General features: G+C 37.2%; 1 protein-coding gene across 2 annotated transcripts in view; it reads left to right on the forward strand.

The window, feature by feature from the left end:
• LOC145666543 (uncharacterized) overlaps window positions 1–25904 on the forward strand; it is a 45683-nt gene that overhangs the window by 14042 nt on the left and 5737 nt on the right. Inside the window, exon 2 of one of the 2 annotated variants that reach the window (XM_081733861.1) lies at window positions 8727–9323. The exons of the other annotated variant lie outside the window; for it this stretch is intronic. The gene's annotated coding sequence lies outside the window, so the exon portion shown is untranslated. Of the gene's footprint in view, window positions 1–8726; window positions 9324–25904 lie in introns of those variants that run through there. 2 annotated transcript variants of the gene reach the window in all.

Here is a 25904-nt window from a genome sequence, read left to right on the forward strand (position 1 = left end):
ATGTTGATGGAAACATATTTAAAAACACCAAATAGGAATGCACGGATCTGCTCGGAGGTTGGTACGCTAGATGGTAGTGAACACAAAGTGTTGCCCGTTGGACATCCTACATATCAGGGTGTTCAAATACACAATAAATACCTCAATTAGCACATGTAACTACTCCAAGCGGTCACACAAACAACTACCGTTCAGAGAGGTGACCGGTCATACACATGCTGAATGCTTGTAGTGTATTTGATATATTTCACGCTACGCTATAGATATTAGTGTAGTTGTATGATGATTATTGTTTGTGCTTGGCTGGCGGTAAGGCACATCTCACCATGTCCCAGAGCGGTTCGATAGGGCTTACACCTGGAAATCTAGTAGGACAAGGTCAGAGCCGGATTAGGGGAGGAGGCTTAGGGGTCTACGAGGGTGGTTCAATAATTATTGTCCCTGACCTATAAGCAGTATTATTTTTCCAAAAAGTCTCCTTTCATAAGATGTGATTCAGGTTTATTGTCCCAAACTTTGAGTTGGCACCACTGTGAACAGGAGCAAGGAGTGAAGGCGCCTTGTACCCAAATTGTGCAGTGACTTATGAGTGTTTGATAGCGACTGTACGGTTTACATGGGCAGTATGCCTAAATCAAAAGATACGGAAGAGCAAAACACTGCGATCGCCAGGTTTTTCCAGGAACAGAATTACGCTCGTCAGGTGACAGTGTCTTACTTCAAAGAACAAGGTGTGTGTGAAAGAAGGATCAACAGAATTATTAAACGATTTCTTGACACTGGTGAAGTTCGATACAACACAAATTCAGGGCCCCAGCGCACAGCATGTAACAAGAAGATGGAAAAAACAAAGAAGATGTTCGTGAAACAACCAAATCTGTCAACGCGACAAGCTGCTCTAAAACTAAACATTTCGCAAGCATCAGTGATGAGAAATCGGAAAACTGCCGGAATTCACTCACGAAAAAGACAGACAGTGGCAAAAATACGAAAAGATGAATTGGAGAAAGCAAAGAAAAATTGTGCAAAATTAAGAAAGCCATACCTTCGGGAGGTAACTTTTTCTTCATCATCGATGATGAAACAAAGTCGAATGGGACGATTCAGAGATGAACGCTAATGAATATGTCTCTATTGTACGAGGGTGCCAACCCCCTCTGGAAGCCATGACAAAACAGAAATCCAAATTTCCAAAGAAAATTATGGTGTGGCAGGCACTGACACAGAAATGGGAGGCTTTCTCCAGCGTTTGTGACTGCCAAAACATTAAACAGTGTATGTATCCAATTGTCTACGAAACATTTTGTTGCCATGGATACATAGTCTGAACATTACCCAGCCCATTTTATTTTGGCCGAACAAGGCATCATCGCATTATGCTCAGATCACCGTGCAATTTTTGGAGAACAATCACATTTCATATGTGTCACGAGTTGACAACCCAACGTCTGTGCCACAATGTAGACCAATTGAGCGGTTCTGGGCTATGGTAAAGAGAGAAATGGTTGCTAAAAAGCTTCTTTGCGAGAACATAACGTAATTTAAGCGAAATTGGACCCGTATTTCGAAGCAAGTGGCTGCAAAATACGGAAAACGCCTTTTTGCCAACCTCAAGAAGCTGCGCGTGGCAGGAAAAGAAGGCCCATATGCTGTCTGCTTGAAGAAATTTTAATTCATGTATGTATCATGTAGTCTATGAAATAAACAATTTTGGTTTGGGAATCATGTTTCATTTTTTTTTCTTATTTTTCGTTTTGGAACAATAAACCTGATTCACACCTTAGTAATGCACTTCTTCCACCTATGTTGTAAAACCACTATGCCAGCTTCAAAGAAAGTCTCTGGTTGAGCCGTGAGCCATTCCTCCACAGCTTCAATAACAGCTGCATTTCTTCCCCTTGAGGTGCTCCTTCAACTTTGGGAACAAATGAAAGTGACTAGGGGCGAGGTCGGGTGAGTAGGGAGGATGTTCCAACACATCAAAACCAGCAGCATGGATTGCGGCACCAGTAAGATGGCTTTTGTGGGCCGGAGCATTATCTTGGTGGAACAGCACTGTTCGCTGCAACATCCCGCCGTTTTTCCTTGATTGCTTCGCGTAACTTAGGGATTAGGACTGCATAATAGGCCCCCGTGATAGCGTGTCCAACCTCCAGGTAGTCAATAAGGAGCACACACTTCACATCCCCCCCAAAAATGTGGCCATAACCTTGCGTGCTGATGCTTGCACCTTGAACTTGCGTGGTGGAGGCTAACTGTTGTGCCGCCACTCCATGCTCTGTCGTTTGGACTCGGGGACATAGTGGTGGAGCCACGTCTCATCCACTGTCACAAATCTATCGCAGAACTGTTTCAGGTCTGCCCCCATAACCTCCAAACCAGCCCTTGAACATCGAACTCTGTCTTTCTGATTTTCACGAGATAATATTTTGGGTACCCATTGCGCTGAGACCTTTCTGAATCCCAAGCGTTCACGCACAATGGTTTCCACTGAGCCTACAGACATGTGCATGATGTCTGCTAACTGTTGCACCGTGATTCGTCTGTCTGCTATAATCGTATCATGCACAGCATCAATGTTTTCTGGGGTGCATGCTGTTGTTGGAGGATCAGCACCAGGGGCCTGTTGGTAGCTTTCCCTGCCGCAACGGAACTCGCGGCACCGTTTCTTTACCACCTGGTAAGAAGGAGACCCATCACTCAACACACTGATTATGTTCTCATGAATTTCTTTTGGGCTTAACCCCTTTTTCTGGAGGTACTTGATGACAGCTCGTTGTTTGGTTTTCTCCATTTTTCAAGCTAGGTGCCACCTCTCACACCTGAAACGACAAAAAATAATATTAATATAGCAGCTATGGTTCGGAAATTTAGCATATAGGCATCTAAGACACTAGGCTACAATATCCCCTATCAGCTCAAGTATTTTAAATGTACCGGGGACAATAATGATTGAACCTCTTTCGTATAGTCCCGGGCCTCCAGGTGGACAGTTGCCTCCACTCTGATCAAAATTTAAACTAGCTATCTAAAAAGAATCATGAACATACAATCATCATCATAAAATAAAATATGAGCAAAAATATGAAACATATTCCCTTAACTTTTTCCTACTGTACTTTCACAGAAATGTATTAGGTGAAGTCAGCAAGGGCCACATATTTTTTCTAGCCCTGGACCTCCAGGTGGGTTAATCGAGCCCTGGCCAAAGTAGGAGGCATATGCCAATTAGACCATGTCGGGTCGCCTTGATGGTATGAGACGCGTATTATTCTAATGTAAGATAGGGTGCGACAATGTGTTCAGATACTTTCGGAGCACAAGATGACACGACAAATGTATGACTCACCGGAATGTAGATCAGAGACGAACTAGATGTGTAACTTATTGGCACTCATACAAGGCATCTCTTTCAATACCGAGACATAAACTTGCAGCTTAACGTGGGATCCGAACCGAATGAGCTCAAATAGGGAAACAAACCCAGCTCTCTTGCACCGAAGGCGAGTAAGTTAACAATCCAGGTACGAAGCATATCTAATCCACTGCAATCTATCCCGAAACCACCAAAGATGTTCTCGCTGATGAGAAGGTGTCAGGGGTAATAGTACGAGAGGAGCGCCGGAGCATTGTCTGTCTTAACAATGGATTTCTATTGTTTAATATTCATGTGCTAATACGGCACGTCACGTTGAATCCGATTGTACTGGAATTTGCCGGCCTATCAATTAAGGCTCCAACTAAAATGTCTCTACCAGGGGGCACCGACGAGCATATCTGCTATGGAAACCCTCTTGTCCCATCATGTAAACCACGTGGATGGTTAACTGACTTTTTACAATCTTGCAAGCGGCAATTCCGTGGGACGACCGTCGCTTGCAGTTCCATTCGAAATCACTTGCACATGGGTCAATCCATATGAAGTGGTCCAAAAATGACGAAAATGGTTGCTCGACCATCTCCGAAAATTATAAAACTTTGAGTGTGACGAGCCTTGTGTATGAGAAGGTCAATAACACTATTCACGTTGTCGTATGTGCATGTGTTCCTGAATAGCGGCCATCTTTGTTGTCGATGGAGTGCCATTTTTTTTTTTTTTCATTTGCAAGCGTTTACGAAAACTACAGTTGCTCAGGACGTACGAATCAGACGAACACCAAACAAAAACGAATGTTGAGAGGAGAGATTGAGGTACACGGAGAACATCTACTCTCGCTTCTTAATAAATATGCAAACCAATACATGAAATCACTAGAAAAAGTACAGAAAATTACACTTTTAAAGGGGCTGTATTTTGGAATGGCATAAAGTGGGGGGTTCATAAGTTTTGTGCTGAATACTATTGCATGTAAAGAGTCTGTAGAAATATCCACACCTATGATACTACTGGCATTATAGAATTATGGGGGTCCGAAAGTTGAAGTTCATGATTTTTATGCCATGTTTGGAGCGTAATATCTCAGGTGGGCAAAGTGCTAAAAAAAAAATGTTGCTTAGACCACAAAGTAATTCTGTATGTGAATAAACTATTGCAAAAAAAAAAAAAAAAAAATCATGATTCATATCACATGGAGAAAAAGAGTGAGGACATGGTAAAAACACGAAGAAAGCACGCGCGTGACGAAGGTCATACCCCGGAAAATGTTTTGATATGTTTCATGCTAGATCTCAAAAACTACGCATGGTTCAGTAATTAGGCCCGCATTTGTTTGTGTTCAGTTGTGCAAAAGCTTGAGAGTGGCGTTTGTTCCATCTTTCTAGCTCCATGATGATCATTGCCACGTCTATATGGTAAGCGGGTTAGCTCCCCCTTACACCCACAACACCCATCGTCGAACTGAACCGCATTATTAAGGCACTTAATGTTTTAGCAAAGTATAATTGAAATCCAATCCCAGCTACGGAAGTTAATGCGTTCACAAGGTTGTGTTACCTGTATCTATCCTTCCTGCTGAAAATAGCGTATTTGTGGGAAATATTTAAAATAATTGTTGTTTCCCTTCTCTTATATAGCAATACAGCAATACTGTAGCTTTTAGTAGCTGTAATTACAAGTTCTCACAATTACACGATTTAACCAGTGTTGCAAACTTCAGCAATGTTTATCATATCTCCGGAACGGTTTGTGATATCGAAGTTCTGTAAACGGCAAAATAATTTACATATCAATTACAAATCATAGAAGTAACTATATATGATACTTACTTCAGCATTTTTTCGAAATAAATACTTTCAATTTTTTTTTCAAGCTCTGGTAACTTGGTTCCTATTCGTTCGAAACAAGTCATACCATGACCATCGTATCCAACACTAAAGTATTTTCAATGTGCATTATCCTGTACATCTCCGTTATGCTGTATTTGAGTTAGAAGCTTCCGAACTTTGGATGTTTGATACTATAACATCATTGGTTTGCAACACTGAATAATAAAAGTGGTATTTTAAGATTATGTTTGACAAGTTGATTTGAAATACCTAATAATCTGCGGTGGTGCCACTTTAAAAAAATAACTTCCTATTGGGTTGGCAACACTGTTTGTTGAATGTTTCTGTTTAATACATAGAAAGATATCCCCCTTTCTATAGTTGCTTCGTACAAAGTTTCGCTTTTCTCTCTCTTTTGGTTTGTCCGTTATAGCGGATGTCAAGATAAATTGCCCAATCTGTAGACGTGGCAATGATCATGGAGCTAGAAAGATGGAACAAACGCCACTCTCAAGCTTTTGCACAACTGAACACAAACAAATGCGGACCTAATTGCTGAACCATGTGTAGTTTTTGAAATCTAGCATGAAACATATCAAAACATTTTCCGGGGTATGACCTTCGTCACGTATAAGATCTGAATATGTGATCATACGGAAATTTGATTATACGGATATAATTCACGTACTTTTGTTTATGATTAGTCTACGTCGTTAATATATAAATCCAGTCACACGTTCTTTCCAAGTGTTCCGAGGAAATTTGAATATGTGATCATTTCGTGCGCATAAGCTTTACTGGGGACCATGCATTCAAACCGATCAACCTTGGATTGAAACTTCTAGATTCTACTTTTTCTTCCTGAGCGACTCGTTTTCTTTCTCAACCATCAGAAGATAATTAGCACACGTGCCACGCTCTTCCACAATGTTCTGCAACCATAATAGCAGGCTGCAAACGCATTCTATAGCTGAGTAGTTGATCTTGTTATTAAGTATTCGGCCTGTTTGCAGGACCTGGAGGTTATTATTATTATTATTATTTAGGTTCGGGCCTTTCACGTTTCTTGAACTTCAGCTCCCTCTCTTAACTCTCAATATTTTCTTCTATCTTTCAAATCATCGATCAGTTGTGTTCTTCTTCCTCTCTTTCCTTTCATCTTCCCCCCTATAGTGTTCTCAAGAAATTTCTTCGCAAAATGTGTTCAATCCAATTGGCCTTCGTACGAAGGATTAACTAAAAGCGTCCTCTTCCCTCCTACCCATTTTAAAACACGTTTATTTATTTATTTATTTATTTACGTTGGTTTGTTACTCTCTCTCTCTTTCATTTTGTACATTTTTCTCCGACACCACATTTCGAAGTTCTCTAAATATTTCTTCTCTAATTTCCGTAATGTCCAAGTCTCTGAACCATACACTCCAATACTCCATATATAGAACTTGACAAGTTTCTTCCTTAGTCTAATATTAAGCCTGCTAGTTCAGATTTGTTTGTTTGTTTAATTTCTCTTTACCTACGACAATTGTTGACCTGATCTCTTTGGTAGAATAAGCGTCTCCCGTCAAAACACTTTCCAGATATTTGAAATGATCGACCTCTTTAAGTTCTCTTTGTTCTACTCTGATCCGTAAGGGCGTGTTTCCACAGGATATTCTCATGAATTTCGAATCTCTTTAACTTTTCCCCACCTATTTTCTACATTGCCTATCATATAACTCATTACACTGAATGTTTCTTCAATCTCTCTCTCTTTTTCTCTCTCTTGTTTTTTAAACATCGTCTATACTTCGTATTCGTTGTAAATTTCATTTTCTTATTCCAGCCTCGCTGTTTTGTTGACACACATGAGACAGTGATTATATCGAGCGCACTATGTTGTGTTGGAGTTAAGTAGGTCATAAATTCTCATAATGACAACTATACCAACGATATACAACAGAAGTTATTCCTTAGCGCAGCAAATGAATAAAGTTGTGTCTCGCGATCAGCAGATCTCCGAATTTAATCGTCATACGGTCTCGTATCTCATTTTTCAGTCTTTGCTTTCGTTCTTCGCACGGCAAGAATACGTTTATGGCATTATTCTTTACGAAAAATTAAAACCACTTTTCCCTTAGAACACACACTTCCTTCAAAGTGAAATGATAAGAACTCATGTAAACCCAAATGCTAATTGTGTTTTAAAATTAACTTCCAATGCTCCAGCCCTCTTTTTCTACCTGACGATGAAACTGACAACATCGAAGTCATTATTACGTAAAAAAAAAAAAAGAAAGAAAAAAGAGAAAAGAAAAAGGAAAGAAAATGAAAAGAAAAGAAAGAAATTGCTTCCCATTCTCTCGTTAAAATTGGAATTTCGGGAAACACTGTGGTATATGCCTACTTGTTTTGAATAAGAAATTTAATACCAAATTTCATATCCCTAACATGTCTCTAATCTTAAGTGATTTCGACATATAATAATCTTATTATATATAATAATTGCAACCCTAATATTTTTCTTTTAGGGAAAATATAAAAAAAAAAAAAAAAAAACGCTAAACTAGAAAGCTTAAATACCAAATTCCATGTCTTTGACCTTAAGGGACTTCAAGATATCGCCACTTTATTTTAGCAACTGCAACCCCACCCTCCCTTTATTCCCTTGTAGGCGAAATATTTTTAAAAAGCAGCGAAAACATTTAATTATTTCAAATGAAAAGTGTAAATATCAAATTTCATGTCTCTAACCTTTATAAGATTTCGAAATATGGTCATCCTGTTATAACGATTCCTACCTCATCCTTTTTTCTTCCCTTCCAAAGCAAAGATTACGAAATGCTGAAACATGTATGTCATTATTTTAAATGCGAAGTCTGTATATAAAATTCCATGTTCCTATTCTCCAGAGATTTGGAGATATAGACAGTTTACTATATTATATACTATATTAGTTGTCACCCCATTCTTCCTCCCTTCCCTGTCGAATTTAAAAAGATCTTTCCTTGGTGGTACCTTACGTTACAAAGCCTATGTACTGTCACGGGCGTAGATCAGTCTATCAGTGAGTCAGTCACGCAGGATTTCTTTTACATAGAGATTTTTATTGTATATATTGTACACTTGCCAACAAAAGTGCACAACTCTTGACGAATTTGAGATCAGTTCGGGGAACGAAATTCTACTGAACCATCGAAAACTGTAGATTTATGATCCTCCACCGTAGTCATGTTGTCCATTTCCTTCCGAAGTTATTGACAAGAAAATTAATGGGAAGATGGACTTTTGGTGATTGTATCTTTCAAAGATTATTATTTTAAAACTCAAAACAGAAATTCGCGTTTACAAGTCGCATCCCCAGATTAATGATACAATTGAGTCATTACAGAAAGATAAACCTATAAAATACAAATTAAAATAATAATAATAATAATAATAATAATAATAATAATAATAATAATAATAATAATAATAATAATAATAATAATAATTTACAAATATTAAATTCTGTTTTCGTCTTTTTTTTTATGTTGTTACAGGCTTACAGCTACCTAGAATTGGAAGTAGAAACCGAAGACAGACATTTTAGAAAGGACTGCTTTTCTTCGTCGCCAGTGCCACTCACAACCATCCACCTAAGAAATCCTGCTATACAGAAGTTCTAAGCTTTCTCCTTTTGAACGACCATAGTGAAAGCAAAAAAAGAGCTGCCTGCTGTTTGTGTAGATATATACCGTACAACATTACAGTATTGTATGAACGAGCCAACAGAGAAAGCCGTTCGTTCGTTCGCTGAAGCTGTATAACAACTACCTCGCAGGCTATTGATCTACAGTTACTTTTTTTTTTTTTTTTAATAGCTAAGGAAGAAAAGGAGACCAGAAATAGCTGTAGTTCTACGGTACTACGTAGCAAACAAATACAGTATAGAATAAAATGTTTGTGAAAGTTAGTAAAGTTCATCGATATTATGTTATAACACAACTATTTTTCTTAGTTATTTTATTACAGGAAATGTATCTCGTCCCTTCTATGCATATTCAAAAAGAAAGAAGCAGAGGAAAAATGCAATAATAACACGGTTAAATTTCCGTTATTTTGAACTTGCTAAATACAATAAAATGCAATGATTATTTCTTCTGATTTAGTGTTTGCTTATTACTTCTGATTCTGACAGTCTCAACTCTCTGTGCATACAGCATAATATTTGAATAGGCCTAAAAGTAAATGAAATGAATTAAAATCTTTCAGTTTTACATCCCACGGTTATTACGTATTGGCAAAAGGAGACAGTACTGATGAGAACAGTGTTTCTTCCACAGCTTTTTTTTTTTTTTTTTTTTTTTTTTTGGATCACTGCTTCCGGAGCAGACCAAAATAGTAGGTTTATAATATAATAATAAATAGAATATTATCAGCAGTGCCCCCTCGGAATACTAAGTGTGCTCCCTCGGAATATTATTTCTGAAAGAAACATTGGATGAGAATGAATGAAGTTGGACGGAAGAACCCCGAGAAAACCCAAGCACATGGTATTTGTTCTTCACAAAATCTATATGGGGCAAGCTGGGATCGAACCAGGGACTCAATACACCAGAGGTGAACGCTCTACCACTGAACCACTGTAGTTTCCTTGAATAGAATTGCCGTACTTTCAGTTTTCGGTGGTAGCACATGTAGCTCCAATCGAACGTTCAATGTAGGTCCACATATAATTAATGCTGGAACAGCTCTAGATAACCGACTGTTTGATTTTTCGCACCTTAGAAGTATTATATACACACTCAAGAATCTCAAAGTTAAGGTTTACTGATGGCTACAGGTCTAACTAACCTGAAACTAGCAGATAAAATTACTTTACAGAACAGTAGCAACCAAAATTAGTGTTGCCCATGAGACGGGACGAAACGAAAAATAAGGTTTACTCGTATCGTCTCATAAATTTTGTAGATTTCTTGTCTCGACTCTCTCGAATAATTCTTTCTCGGTTGTCTCGAATTTCTTCTCATCTCGTCTCGTCTCGTTTAGTAAATTTATCCTGATTTTTATTCTTAATTTCACCTACAAATTAGTGGAAAACCTTCTGCGTTACGAGAGGTTCAGGATGAGTGTGACATAACAATCAAACTAAATTTATTCGAGTATATTTTGTAATAACTTCCCTATCGTTAAATCTGATAAATACTCTTCGTAATGTTCGTACTATCAAAATATAGGCTTTATATTATAGAACATGGAACACTAAAACTATGTTTGGGATATTAGACTTGAAAGCTAACTAGTGTTACCCATAAGACTAGAATTGTAATGTATCTCGTCTCATCTCGAATTAGAAAATGCATTATTCGTATTTACCCTCTTTTTTTTAAGTTTTTTTTTCCGAGACGAGAAGAGATATTTCTCATCTCGTGAGTAAAACTACTCAAAATCAAACTTAAACTTTTTAGGAGAGCGATTTGAATATTTTTACTGGTAATGTCCTGTAAAGAAACGACGAATAAGTTTTAACTCATAGTTTTTTTATTATTATTATTATTTGGAATATGTACCTTCTTGTCCTCGGCATGATGGACTATATTCAGAAACAAGTTTACGTGTGATTAGTATCTTATTAAGGATTTGGCTAATGCATGACTATAATTCCCGTATTCAAAACGACGTTTATGATATCATTATCACTTTTATCGGAAGATGTAAGTCACGACTTTTCCGTAGGCTTGTCTAAATACATTACGAGAAAAAGAGGTACGACATAAAGCTACATTATTTACTATTCACTCTTATCCTATTTTGTATTAATGTATTTGGACAGCCTTGCGGAAAGGTCGTGAGTTGCTTCTATCGGTTTGGACATAAGCCGTACATTTCTCAACACGGAAATTATAATCACACCTTAGTCAAATCCTTAGTACTGCTCTAATCACATTTAAATCGTTCCTGAATGTGGCTCATATGTTTTATAAGTTTGAATACTAGTATTGCAGAGGTGCCCACAAAGGGGGGCTATGACGCCAACTGCATCATTGAAATATTTGGGGGGGATTAAAATCTATATAAATATGTTTGAGGGGGTTAAAAATTAATCGAAAAGTTTTTTTTTTTTTTTTTCACGGAAGAACACCTACGGATAGACAATTGAGAGGGGTGCGTCATGGACATAAGGGGGGGGGCACCACTGAGTATTGTAATAAGTTTAAAATTATACTTTAATTTTCGGTTGTGTCGTTTTCAGCATACAAGGATTTCATAATTAATTAAATGAAAATAAAAATGAACACAATCTGATATGAAAGTAATTCAAAGATTGATCAAAACAAACAAAGTTATTAATGTAAGACGAAAATCAACCCTAAACTGCCGTATAAAAGTCCAGGACACTAATTACTATCTATCTATCTATCTATCTATCTATATCTATATCTATCTCTCTCTCTCTCTCTCTCTCTCTCTCTCTCTCTCTCTCTATATATATATATATATATATATATATATATATATATATATATATACAGGGTGCGAATTGGCGGGGGGGATGCCAGGGATTTCCCCCCCTGACAAAAATCTTTCCCCCTCTGGAGAAGAAAAATTTTATCCCTGGCAGGGATAACTTTTTCCCCCTCTGGAGTATTTTTGAATGGACATGAAGATAGAAAAAGGGAACAATTCTTACTTTGTGTAGCTAACCTAAATATTGCTTGACTGAAGATTTATGAAACATCTCACATCTCAAATGTTTTGTACTTGTTAGTAAAAAAACAAAAAACAAAAAAAAAAACTATATTTCAAGTGTGTCCCAATTGGTGTTATGCCGATGTGTGTTTTCTCGTATCTCACTCGAAAGAGGGAGGGACAAGTTGCTGTGACCGAGATCCTTCAATAATTGGATGCAGACATTTTGCCTCATTGAACTATTTCGCGGGTTTCGCTGTGCACTTTAGCCTTTCTAAGTAACCTACGATCTTCACTCGCCAATGACAAATTGGAAATACAGCCAAGGTCATTGACTTCCTTCCCCAAGTAAAGGGATGGTTTCCTCCGCAAGAGGGCTGCGGGGGTGGGTCCGAAGTACGCAAGGAAACTCGAAGGGGGTGGAAAGGTCACCAAATGTTTTAGAGTCTGCAGTTACTGGAAAAGAACCCGTGTTACTTGAAAATAACTTTACTCCAATCGGAAATTAAAATTTCGTATTTTTATTTCACCACCGTATATACAGGCCGGTAGCCAGCCAAAAAATGTAGGGGAGGCCGGCTCAAGTTAGGGGGGCCCGATCCAAAAATATTATAGTTCATCACCGTATTATAGTTCATTTGCAAGCCTACCGTGAAAATTTTAGGGGGGCCGACAAAATTTAGGGGGGCGGCCCCCTAGACCCCCCTGGATACGGGCCTGCGTATATATATATATATATATATATATATATATATATATATATATATATATATATGTGTGTGTGTGTGTGTGTGTAAGGGGAGGACTGGGTGCGCATATGGGTGAAATTCATCCCCCCCTGGGAAAAATTTTCAATTCGCACACTGTATATATATATATATATATATATATATATATATATATATATATATATATATATATATATATATATATATATATATCTTGTTCCATGTTTTGTCCCTTCATTATTCCTATTCCATATTCTACGAAATACAAGCGACAGGGAAACTCGATAAGTTAATTTAAAGCTTAGCATCTTTCAGCACCGAAACTATATGAGACATAGATCTTAAGTTAAAATGGGATCCAAACCACATGAGCTCCTACCAGAAACTGAACACGCTTTTACCGCACCGGAGCCGTGTACACAAGAAGATTTGAAGAAGAGCCATAAGAACAACCATAATCACGAAGGGCACCGGTTTCTGTCTAATCTTGAGGGGGGGGGGGCAATTCTGATGTGTGTGTGTGGTTGCAGACAAGGATCTGAGAAGGCATATATGAGAATTTTAAGACAAATTGAATTCAAATTATGCCAAATACTGTATATTCATAACCAGGGCCCTGATATTATATGCTAAAAAACTTTAAAATATTTATTTTTTATGTGCTAAAAATGAAAAAAACAATATTTGCTAAAAATTTTTTAAAAAATATTTAACAAAAAATGTCAACGAAAAGTATGGAAAACTGCCCAAAATAAGAAAAATACATACCAATAGCTTCTATTCATCAGATTTCGAAATTCCATGGGCATTGCAGTGAATAACTAACGTCTTTTGCAAATTGTCCATCGTAAAGCCATGCCTATTGTCACGGAATAATGCCTTATTTTGAGAAAAGCAACGTTCTACATCACACGATGTTAATTTCGCGTATTTGAAAAGGGGCATATCACAAATATTCACGCCATCAACTTCACTTGTGTTTCGGCCTTCCAATATTTTAGCTATTTTACATAGAGTTTCATAGCCAATCTTTTTCTCAAACAAATTCTTAATTTTTTCTTACAACTTCAGTTTTCGAAGCAGAAAGAACATTCAGCTTTCTTTCAACTCACTGCATTTCTTTAACCGAAGTACTCAATAAATCTACCATATTTCTAGTTCCTTTATAGAGTGAGTCAAGAAACCAAAATTGCAAATATGAAAGCCAAGTCACATTTCAAGCCACTGTCATTTACTAAATTTTGAACAATTTCAATGGATGAAGCATTGTCTGGGTTTAATTTAGTTACCACACATGCAAATGCTTCAAAATTCTCCGTATAATATAGTACTGCATTAAGCCAGGCACCCCACCGTGTGATTACGGGTGTTCGAGTAAGTGAACAATCGGGATTTGTTTCTTTCAAAAGTGGAATTCTAGTTCGCGATTTTACGATTTTTTTTTCCTATTTGACAGTAACTTGTCTACTTTACGATAAAGGGTTAGGCCTTCTTCACACAATCGATGTAGGGCGTGTGCGCTACACGTCATGTGAATCATATTAGGGTAGCACAAAAAAAGCTTCACCAGCTGTCCTCATATAAGGAGCATCATGTCAGAAAAAGCAAAACATTGTCATATTTCACATCATTCGGCCACAAAATGTGCAAAGGTTCATTGAACAGCCTGACAATTGTCACGTGATTCGTAACTGAAAGTTCTTTAGAGGCTAGCAAGAAATATTGTTTGGAAATTATTTCATCATTTTTCAGTATACCTACCATAACATTTCCCACTTTTCTAAGACTAACAGAATCACTAGTTGCATCAATACGGAAATAATGTGTGTTAATGTTTCTTCATAGCAGTTGGGTAGATAGTTTTTCGAAAGCGCTGACTCATCTGGTGGACTTAAGTTTGTATATTTGGTAAGAAAATTTCGGAGTTCGGGATTGTTTATCATATATAGGAGCATGTTAGCATGCCATTAAATTATGTAGCCTATTCTTTTCCCGATCTTAATTTCTTTCGAGAGAAAGAAAAGAACAAATTGTTCTGAAATTTAGAATAAAATAACGGAAATATTAAAAATATGTATTTTTTTTTTTTTTTTTTTTTACAAAAATGTCCAATATATTTAATTACATAACTTTTTTCAGAAAATATGTAGTTTTATGTGAAATAAAATTTGTAATTCACACTTGCAGACTCTTAATTGAGATTATAAACTTTGTTTTGGGCTTCTACGTGTTTAAAAAATTGTTTTTACATATAAATCCGGGCCTTATTCAAACGATAAAAATACATGGGGGACCAATATGAGCATTGGAGGGGCCCGTACGCTCTCCCTCAGGATCGGCGCCCTTGTTAAACAGTAACGCTTGAACATCGCTCTGCACCAAGGTGGTGTCGGACTGGCTAAGTTGAGGGTTCTTGGCCCGGGTCCTTAAAGGCCCCTACCCATATATACATATATATATGTAATTATTAAGTATTCTGCCTTTTCGCAGGTCCTGGGTCTAGTGAGGTCTTCTCTTTTCTTATTTCTTTTCTTCTTAATTTTTAGTTTGTACCTGGAAATGTACAGGTACAGGAAATGTACAGCCGACGCTCAGGTATACACTGGATACAATGGGCTTTAATCCTGCTTTACACTGGATAACGCGGCAAACTATGGTTTAGTCCCTCCCTTGATCATATCCTGGATCCGCCACTGTATATATATATATATATATATATATATATATATATATATATATATATATATATATATATATATATATATATATATATAGTGCTTCAATTAATTCCCGCCGTTGTTTGTACCAATGATAAATTGTCATTCCACAAGAACAGAACATCTACTGAAAGTACTGTCCCTCGCCAGCTACAACCGTTTCCCAATTTTCGGGTAGCAAATGTGTTCCGCGATAGAAAAATGCGGCTTCTGTGAGACAATCCACACATCGAGCCAGTTATGGGTATCTTTGACAGTTCTGAACTGTTGATCAGAAAGGTCATGCTGCATGCATCGAAACAAATGGTAGTCGGAAGGGGCGACGTCTGGTGAATATTCGGATGGGTTAAGACATTCTATCGCAATCCCTCTAAGGTTTCTTTCACTACATTTGCATCATGTGGTCTGGCATTGTCATGGAGCAGAAATACTTTGTCGTGTCTCTGGGCATACTTCAGTCGTTTTTATTGAAGTGCTTGATTCAGATGCAGAAATTGTAGTCGGTAACGATCAGCATTCATCGTTTGACCAGGTGGAAGCAGCTCATAATAAACCATACCGACTTAATCCCACCAAACGCACAGCATGATTTTCTTTCCATGAATGCCTGGTTTTGGTATTGATGTTGGTGGTTCTCCGGGCCTCACCCATGACTTTCTGTGTTTGGGATTATCGTAACGAAACCATTTTTCATCGCCGATTACAATGCAATGCAAATCTACTTCCGTTTATGTCTTTGAAGCAGCACTTTACAAATGGTTAAACGTTTCGCAATATCTCTTTTCGTCGATTCATGTGGTACCCAGTTTCCCACTTTCTGGATCATTTCGATGGATTTTAAACGCTTACTAACAGCTGATTCATCAACATTCAGAATTTGAGAAACTGTTTAAGCGTCTAAGATGAATCTTCTTCTAGTAGTGCCTCTAAGTCCTTATCTTCAAACTTTTTCGGCTGACCAGGACGCACTTTGTCGCTCAAGTCAAAATCAATGTTTTTGAATCGTCGAAACTACTCTATACATTGTTTCCGATAGAGCATGCTCTCCATGCGCCTCCACTGGCAAACGATAGCTTTCTGCAGCAGATTTCTTAAGATGGAAGCAGAAGAGTAGCGCTTCCCGCAAATGTTGTTTTTTAGGCACAAAGCCTGCCATGTTCAAGACACTGAAAACAGATGTTCTTTTCACTTTACTCGAAGGTCAAATAATGCTTTGATAGACCAAGGATAGATAGCACTTCCAAAGTATCCTGTCAGTCCGCTGTGCTGCAATAGCACAACTACTACTCTCTGTTTATCAACAGCGAGAATGAATTCAAGCACCCAATATTATATGTATAGGGTGTCTCAAAAGTCCCCTTATATGGTAATTCTGTTATTATCACAGTTACAACAAAATGTAAGAGGGAAAACCGTCTCCAAATATGTTTTCAATCTAAAATGAAGGATTTTTTTTTTAATCCTGTCATTGGGGCTGTGCACTCTTTATGCCCCAACTTTAAATGAGAATGCAACGTTGCCATTTACCTGGACCCTCAATATAAGTGAATGAAGTTACTTATGTGAATGTTAAGTGAAGTCTTTTACACTAACGTGTCGATGGCCAGCCCCCATTCACCATACTCTTACAGAATTTATCCATCCCGGTAAATGGCAACGTTGCATTCATTTAACTTTGGACGCATAAAGAGTGTACAACCCAAACGGCTCGTCCAATTTAAAAATATCCTTCACTTTAGATTGAAAACATCATATTTGGAGATGGTCTCTCTCCTTACATTTTGTTGCAACACTGATAATAACAGAGTTACCGTATGTCAGGGGACTTTTGAGACAACCTATGTTTTATGTATATATAAACTTAAGGGGACTTAAGGGTTACGAACTAGAGGGGGCCTTTGATAAGTACGAAATTTTACTGGCTCACGGGGCCGTACTGATATGAGCAAGGGCGTGCCCGAGAAGACTTCTTTTGGAAAGACGAACTTAGGCTTCCGCAACCTTTTTGGTAGGAATACTCAAGAAAGCATTTCCGATCGCGAAAATTCGATAAAGGCCTCAGGTTCTGCGCCTCGTAATCCCTGCGGGATCCCTCGGGCTCTTGGCGATCGTCAAGTAGCCAATGTGGCCAGTCCGACACAGGTAAGATGTCCTACAGTAATGACCAGAAACGGTTCTTTGTATTGGTCACAAGGTCACTCATTCCCCCTTCCCCCAAAAAGAACTGAAATACAATAATACAGGGAGTCCATAAAGTCCTGCAGGAAAGTAAAATTCTATAACTTGGAAACCGTTACGTTTAAGTGTATAAATTTTTGGGGTTGGAAGAAGGGAAGTTTAAAGTTTTGTTCTGTCCACAATGCTCGATGACGTTTGCGCTGGTAATCATGTGACTTAAGATGGCATCTATTAAAGAAAAGGCACAATATGTTTTGTGGTTTGAGGAATTAAAATCTTGCGTTTCAGTGCAGAGAAAGTTCCAAACAAGTATGGGAAAACACCCCCAGCAGAAACAAGTATCAAGAGGTGGTACGAGAAGTTCAAAGAAACGGGAAGAGTGTCAGATTTACCACGCAGTGGAAGGCCAGGAACGAGTGACGATGTGATTCACACGTTGCAGGACAGCGTAGCCAGGAGTCCAATGAAGTCGCTTAAACGTAGGTCATTGGAACTGGGAATACCGAAGTCAACGTTGCACAAGATCGTACGCAAGAATTTGAAGGTCCGGCCCTATAAGTTAAAATTTGTGCACGATCTGATAGAGGAAAAGTGTGACATGAGAATGGAATTCTGTGAGTCAATGCTTACTCGCTTACAAGAAGATGGTGACCTTCTGTCTCGATTTCTGTTTTCAGATGAAGCCACATTTCATGTGTCGGGAAAAGTGAACAGGCACAACTGCCGAATTTGGGGGGCGGAAAATCCACGTGAATTCGAGGAGCACAAGCGGGGTAGTCCCAAAGTCAGTGTGTGGTGTGCTGTTTCAATGGACCACATTATCGGCACTTTTTTCTTCCAGGAAGAGACGATAAATTGTAGCAATTATCCGAACATGCTACAGACATTCCTTTTGCCAGAATTTACTAGGTTAGGCATACTTAATGAGGTCCACATGCAACAGGATGGGGCACGGCCGCACTATGCCCTTCAAGTTCGACAGTTTCTTAACGAAGAATTTAAGGTGAGATGGATTGGCCGAAGAGGATCCACACCTTGGCCTGCAAGATCACCAAATTTTTCGCCTTGTGATTACTGGCTGTGGGGACACGTGAAGACCAAGGTGTATTCGCAGAAGCGATCTGCACGATCTCAAGAACAAAATAACTGATGTGATTTTGAACATTCCAGACGAGCGCCGCCAACACGCAATTTTTGGTTTCCCAAAAAGACTGCAAGAGTGTTTGGACGTGAATAGTGCACAATTGGAAGTTTGGCGATGAATCTTAACTAGCTGAAACAAAACTTTGAAGCTTTCTGTAAGTACACCAAAAAGAGTTTCTTAATACATTACGTAGTTTCCAAGTTATAGAGTTTTACTTTCCTGCAGGACTTTATGGACTCCCTGTATAGAAATATATTATCACTTTTCTTTTCTTTTCTTTTCTTTTTTTTTTTTTTTTTAAGAGATTGATTTATTACACCGAAGCCGAGCCGATTCAATCTTGCAACTAAAGAGAACTGTGGAGTGTTGTCAATCTGTTCAGAAGATATTATCGTACGCAGCACTTAAAATTATCATATCTTTTGTTTCCAGTGTCAATATCAAGTTTTATTATTATTATTATTAAGAGGAAAGTAACACAGATATTTACAGCTAAAACTATATTTAACAATCTGCATAGGTAACAAGATTGAAGTTCAATTCTTTTATCAGCTTATCTTTGATGTTTCTTCAACATTTTGTATGTTTACTATTGACAACTTATCTACATCAAGAGCTAGCAATAACATCTTGATCGAGTAGATGACGCAAGTTTCTTGTGTACGTTGTCCCAGGTTTGACTACAGATGGGATCACTTGCCTGAGCTACAAACATTAGTAGTGGTTAGGATCAATTTTACTTATGTTCCGTCTCATACAGTAGCGATGTTCAACATGTATGTTAAACTACAATGATTAGATTAGCCAATTACTTAGTAATAATAAACATGTGTAAGCAGGTGAATTGGTTTTATAATTTTAAAGTACGATACTAAACGTAAAATGTAGCTAACTGTGTAACGTAAAAATATTTAAATTACTGTCCTATTAACGTTAATCTACCAACAATATTTAGCTTCTCGAGACATTGTTCGCCCTTGTAATGCTTTGAGTAATTTTCTCACGTACGTATGTTGCAAAATTCATGTTCTTTTTTCACCCAAGGAATAAAATCTTTCGAGTTGGATATACCTCTAGAATTATCTTTTTATCTTACCAGGAGTTGTTAAATTATCGTACACTTTCCTGTTATCGTACATAATACGAGGACGAAAACCATGATCTCGTACAATAATTGTCGTACATGTTGCCAACGGTAACTGTGGTTACGCTAACTATTCATCAGGGTTAGATGAAACTTGACAACATCGCGATGACTGGATTCTGGCTGCGGACTTCCAGCCTCATTGCTTTAACATTATCCCTATCATCGGAGGTGGGGCGTGGAGGGGATACTATGATAAATTCTATTGAACTGGGCACATTATTGTTGAGACCTGACACATATGCCGCTTTCTTACAGAACATAGTTACACTTTGCATAGGCAGAGAAATAGCTTCCATATAGTGTCATTTGCCCTATTTCAATTGTAGCCCCACTCGGCAGATGATATTAATGTTATGTGAGCTATTTACCTAACGGAGGAGAAAATCCTCGTAATACAATCTATAATAATGTTTATATCTGTCTGTCTGTCATAAGTTTTCGCATAGAAATGAGTGAACTACAATAACAAATTTTGTACATAGATAAATCTCCAAATCTATTCCTGTGGGATTTTTTTTCTTTAAATTTTCGGCTCGGATGCAGTGGGGTGTCAGATTTGAAAGAGGGTGAAAATGTCTGCGAAAACCAGGCCCGTAGCCAGCCCAAAAACATGGGGGGGCCGATACAAACATATAGTTCATCACAATACTATATTTATTTAGCAAGCCTACCATAAAAATTTAGGGGGCCAGCCCTCTAGCCCCCGTGGATACGGGCCTAGCGGAAACGTATGTACGTTTGACGGTTCTCGCAGTTTTCGATAACGGCATGCGTCTATGCAATTTCCATTACCTCATGCTTATGCGGACTTATATAATAACAAAGGATAAATAGCAGACAATGGACCACGGACTTTTTCCTCGTTTCTGAATTAAAAGTTGGCAATGACGGGTCCTTTACTCTTTTTATCCAGGTTCTGAATTAAGACCACACAACAGCGGGTCTTACAGCTAGCAGGTAATAAAAGCGTGTACGGAAAGAGGAATGCATGTCCGACTGACCTGGAGCTAACGTACCCTTTTGTTTTAAGTGCATTTTGTTCGATTTAGATAATACGAGGGCTAAAATTAGCATTAATTATTTTAATGAAAAAATATATTTAAAAAATACACAATAAAACAAGATATGCTGTTTTGGATAGACTGATATTAGGGTAAAGTTTTATGATGGATGCGGTACATGTAGACATGGACTTACAAAATCTGTTAGCAAAAAATATTTTGTTACGCATCATTATTGTGATTAAATTTTGTGGGGAATTTGAATTGGCTTTGGATGGACACGACGAGACATAGAAGTCAAATAAGTCAAGGCAGTGACGTAACTAACGGGGTCGTAGGGCCCGCAATGCAGGGACGGTCACAGCAAAAGGCGGCCCATTTAAGTTTTGAAGACGAATTTTACGATGATAAAATTCATTTTTCAGGTTTCATATTATTGCACATTTCTTTCAATATTATTATGCAGTCTTCTAATATTTTCAGGTTAATGCCTGAAAGGTCATTTAATTTACCGCGGACACTGGAATAATAAACGGAAGGAAGAGTGAATTAAATTTTATCTTCTAGCTTAGTAAAAATGAGAACTCAATCAAGCTGGGTATAATAATAATAATAATAATAATAATAATAATAATAATAATAATAATAATAATAATAATAATAATAATAATAATAATAATAATAATAATAATAATAATCTATTAAAATGTTACAATAGCAATTAAAAGCGCCTGAGCTCCAACCTATAACTTTGGCTTTCAAATCTTTCATTTACGGTTATGTGATTTCACATTTAACAAAGACAAACATTTTAAGTATTTGCACTTTAAATAGTCTAAAATAGTTAACTATATCTTTTTCATAAAGTTTATGATATAAAATTATTGTTCAAAGCCTTTGTATTTTAATAAGCCTTCTCTAAAATCAATGCATGTGAATTGTGCTTCCATCTTCCGAGTTCTTTTAAACTATGTTTATATGTTTGTGGTCAATCCTTTCGACAATGAGATCTCGGAAACTACAGGCTCTAGAAAGATGACGTTTTCACTGATCGATTTGAAATTTTGCGTAGATTGTCCAGTTCTAATTGAATATTTAAAAAAAAAAACATGGCCATTATTTCTTTACTACATTTTTTCGGGTACACTGGAAGCGTTGAAATTAAAAAAAAAAAACCTAAAGCATCATATCCTATGCGTAATACATTCCAACACCAGAATGTTGTATATTGGAGTTGTATATGTCTCAGGCGTTTGTTCCATGGCCAAATAATAATGAAAAAGGAAGGGTAATCATTTCTCGAGTCTAAGATAAATCTTTATTTTTTGAGTGTTTTGCCCAATGAACACCATATATAACTGACATTATAATTAATTATATATGTAATGTATTTGCGTATTACATACTGCATGTAAGAAAAAAGAAAATACTGGTCATACATGAATTAGAAACTCCAACCGGAAGTAGGCTCAAATCTTGCAAACGGTGCGAGATATTGAGAAAAAATAATCAAAAAATCTCCCCTTTATGATACCCCTTGCCGATTTATTTAAAATTAAGACGTCTTTCACTTGTGTCTGAAAAGTGACATGTATCCTCGTCGCCAAAAGTGCCTTTACATCGCTGTGACGGGTATGTGATCGCGCAGTACTGCAAGGAAGGGATGGTTGCATAAGAAATTGTGATTAATTTTGAAGAGTTTTTATTTTGACTAGGGAATTAACATAGGTGAAGGGAGAAAAGACACAGATTTTAAGCATCAGTGCACTGTTATTGAAGCATCAGTGCACGAAAAGATTCGTATTCTCAGTTTTTCTATTTATTGTTTTACATGTTAAGTTAAACACCACAATATGTATCACTGATATCGCAGATCGTATTATTTTTAAAATCGTGTTTGTAACCTATTGTCAAAACATTCATCTCCAGACCTGATGTAGAGAGAAGAGAAAGAGATACGTCATCTGTAATATATGTATATGTGATTCACTAAGTAACTGTAGAAATTAGTTAAAGGACACATAAGAGAGCGAAAAGGAGGTCTAGAAGTCTGAACTTTTTAGAAACGTCCTAGATAGGTGAAAATACAGTTAAAAATTGTGAAAGGTATCATGTAATTTACCTTTCTTTTCTAGTATACTTTTTCTTTCACATCCAAACATCTCTATTCAGAATTACGGGATAAAGGTGAGGAGAGAAACATTTCCATTTCAAGAATTATATCAGGAAAAAAATCTATTGACTTAGACTAGTTTCGAACTCGCAACCCTTGAATCCATAGCTCAGCGCTCTACCTATTGAACCAACAACTTCAGCAGGGAAAGCCTCATTTCTGCAACTACCGGTTGCTGAATGGTGTGTATTAACCAAGTTGGCCGAGATAATAGCTTCATATAGCTATTAATAATAATAATAATAATAATAATAATAATAATAATAATAATAATAATAATAATAATAATTTATTTCACAATTCATTTCTGCCAGTAGCTTTCGCCCCCTTACTCCCACTTCATGCTTACTCAGGAGGAAGCTGCGCATCCCCAGGTTGGGAACAACTACTTTCCAATAAGGAATTCTGATAGCCTGTTAGAAATTTGCATTCTGACTAATATCAGTAAACTGCATTCTTCTGTTTCTACTGCGCATGCACCAGTGAATTTCCATGCAAGATCATGAATAATTCTGATAATTTATAAAATATTTAGGGACGAATACGTAAGAGAACCTATAGGAATAACATATATCATTCCTCAAAGTAACGAATACGGTAAACATTATTACAGCAGAATGAAATAGATGTAAACTTCAGATACTACAAAATGCATTTCACTTGCTTTCCCCGCTGTTCTAGTGGCTAGCACGTGTGGCTTAGGTTAATGGGGTCCCGGTTTCGATTCCCGGTGGGGGAGTTTGGAATTTTAATTCTCTTAGATGTTTTGTATTCGTGTTCCTGTCGTTCAAGATTAACGAAAATGATTGTAAAACATATATAACCGAGTAGAAAATAGAGACAAGTTACTCAGATACGTTCGGTGAATAAGTTAACTTAAAGAAAAGAAAAAAACTGTCTAAGGCATTTGTTTGTAAATTGTAAAGAACTCCTACAGTCGGCGAGAACTATCTTGGCAGTGACGTCAACGCTCTCAGTTGCAAGGCTACCAACTTAATTCACAAATAGTGCTTAGATGGTACACTGAACGCTTCGCACGCCACGTCGTAACTACAGTTTAAAATAATGCTGGTAGGGAACTAGAGAGAATTTAGATAATGTATTTGAATAATGCAAGCATATATATGTGCATTGTTACGACAAAGGAAGAAAAAATAAGATTAGATCATATATTTATGTCGTCAAACGACAATATCTTTCCTTTTAAAAAGCAGTTTTCTATTTCCAATAGATTTTTTTAAAACCTAAATCCCAACATGCGCAGTATTTGTTGTAATGCCCACTCAAAACCTTTGAAGTCAATGCTTTTCTTAAGTTCGTACAATAATTTATTTAAGGTGGCGACAATGTCTTCAGCATAGAGATTGTGAATTGTTCTACGAGCTACTACTTCATCGAAAGAATCTAAATTTATTTGTCTTTTCTGTATATTTGGCCTTGCTTTACAGGGTGTTACGACGGGTTGTCCAGACTTTACTCCTTCTCTTTCACAATTCGCCACACGGATCTCTCACTGACACATGTTGCTCGAGAGGTTTCATGAACACTGTCAGATTTATTATTGTTTGCTGCAAGAAAAGTTGTAAACATTAAAAACAATGTCTCCTGCATCACAATGCAACGGCTTGCCTTTCTTTAAGGTACTATCAGCCATTCTTATACACTAAATTTCGAGAACGAGAATAAAACAAAGATGAGAAGTATATTTATCAAAAACGAATCTCCCATTTCGGTTCATTTCCTTTCGCTTTCCTGTTGTAGAGAACGGAGCGTGCTTTTAAGTTGGTATTTCTGTTCGCGCATTTTCTCTTTCCTGGGATTGGACGTTAAATTGAACGAAGCGTCTGCTTTAACCAGTGGGATAGCATTTGAACAAGAGCGAAGTCTACGTCACTGACAGGATAATTCTCGGGCACTGTAAAAGTTACTTCCAATCCCACCAGAGTAACATTTTTCTTTTACTTGTTCTCGAAGTTTCTCTCTGTATTCCTATCGGATTCGATTAAATAGAACTTCGAATAGAGACCACGTTGAATTCATTTATTGACTAAGCCTGAAATTCTGATAAAGGTATGGCTATGATTTTATTATTATTATTATTATTATTATTATTATTATTATTATTATTATTATTATTATTATTATTATTAATAGCTATATGAAGCTATTATCTCGGCCAACTTGGTTAATACACACCATTCAGCAACCGGTAGTTGCAGAAATGAGGCTTTCCCTGCAGAAGTTGTTGGTTCAATAGGTAGAGCGCTGAGCTATGGATTCAAGGGTTGCGAGTTCGAAACTAGTCTAAGTCAATAGATTTTTTTCCTGATATAATTCTTGAAATGGAAATGTTTCTCTCCTCACCTTTATCCCGTAATTCTGAATAGAGATGTTTGGATGTGAAAGAAAAAGTATACTAGAAAAGAAAGGTAAATTACATGATACCTTTCACAATTTTTAACTGTATTTTCACCTATCTAGGACGTTTCTAAAAAGTTCAGACTTCTAGACCTCCTTTTCGCTCTCTTATGTGTCCTTTAACTAATTTCTACAGTTACTTAGTGAATCACATATACATATATTACAGATGACGTATCTCTTTCTCTTCTCTCTACATCAGGTCTGGAGATGAATGTTTTGACAATAGGTTACAAACACGATTTTAAAAATAATACGATCTGCGATATCAGTGATACATATTGTGGTGTTTAACTTAACATGTAAAACAATAAATAGAAAAACTGAGAATACGAATCTTTTCGTGCACTGATGCTTCAATAACAGTGCACTGATGCTTAAAATCTGTGTCTTTTCTCCCTTCACCTATGTTAATTCCCTAGTCAAAATAAAAACTCTTCAAAATTAATCACAATTTCTTATGCAACCATCCCTTCCTTGCAGTACTGCGCGATCACATACCCGTCACAGCGATGTAAAGGCACTTTTGGCGACGAGGATAC

This window comes from Thermobia domestica, chromosome 1 (assembly GCF_964235325.1).
Source record: "Thermobia domestica chromosome 1, izTheDome1.hap1.1, whole genome shotgun sequence".
NCBI lineage: Eukaryota > Metazoa > Arthropoda > Insecta > Zygentoma > Lepismatidae > Thermobia > Thermobia domestica.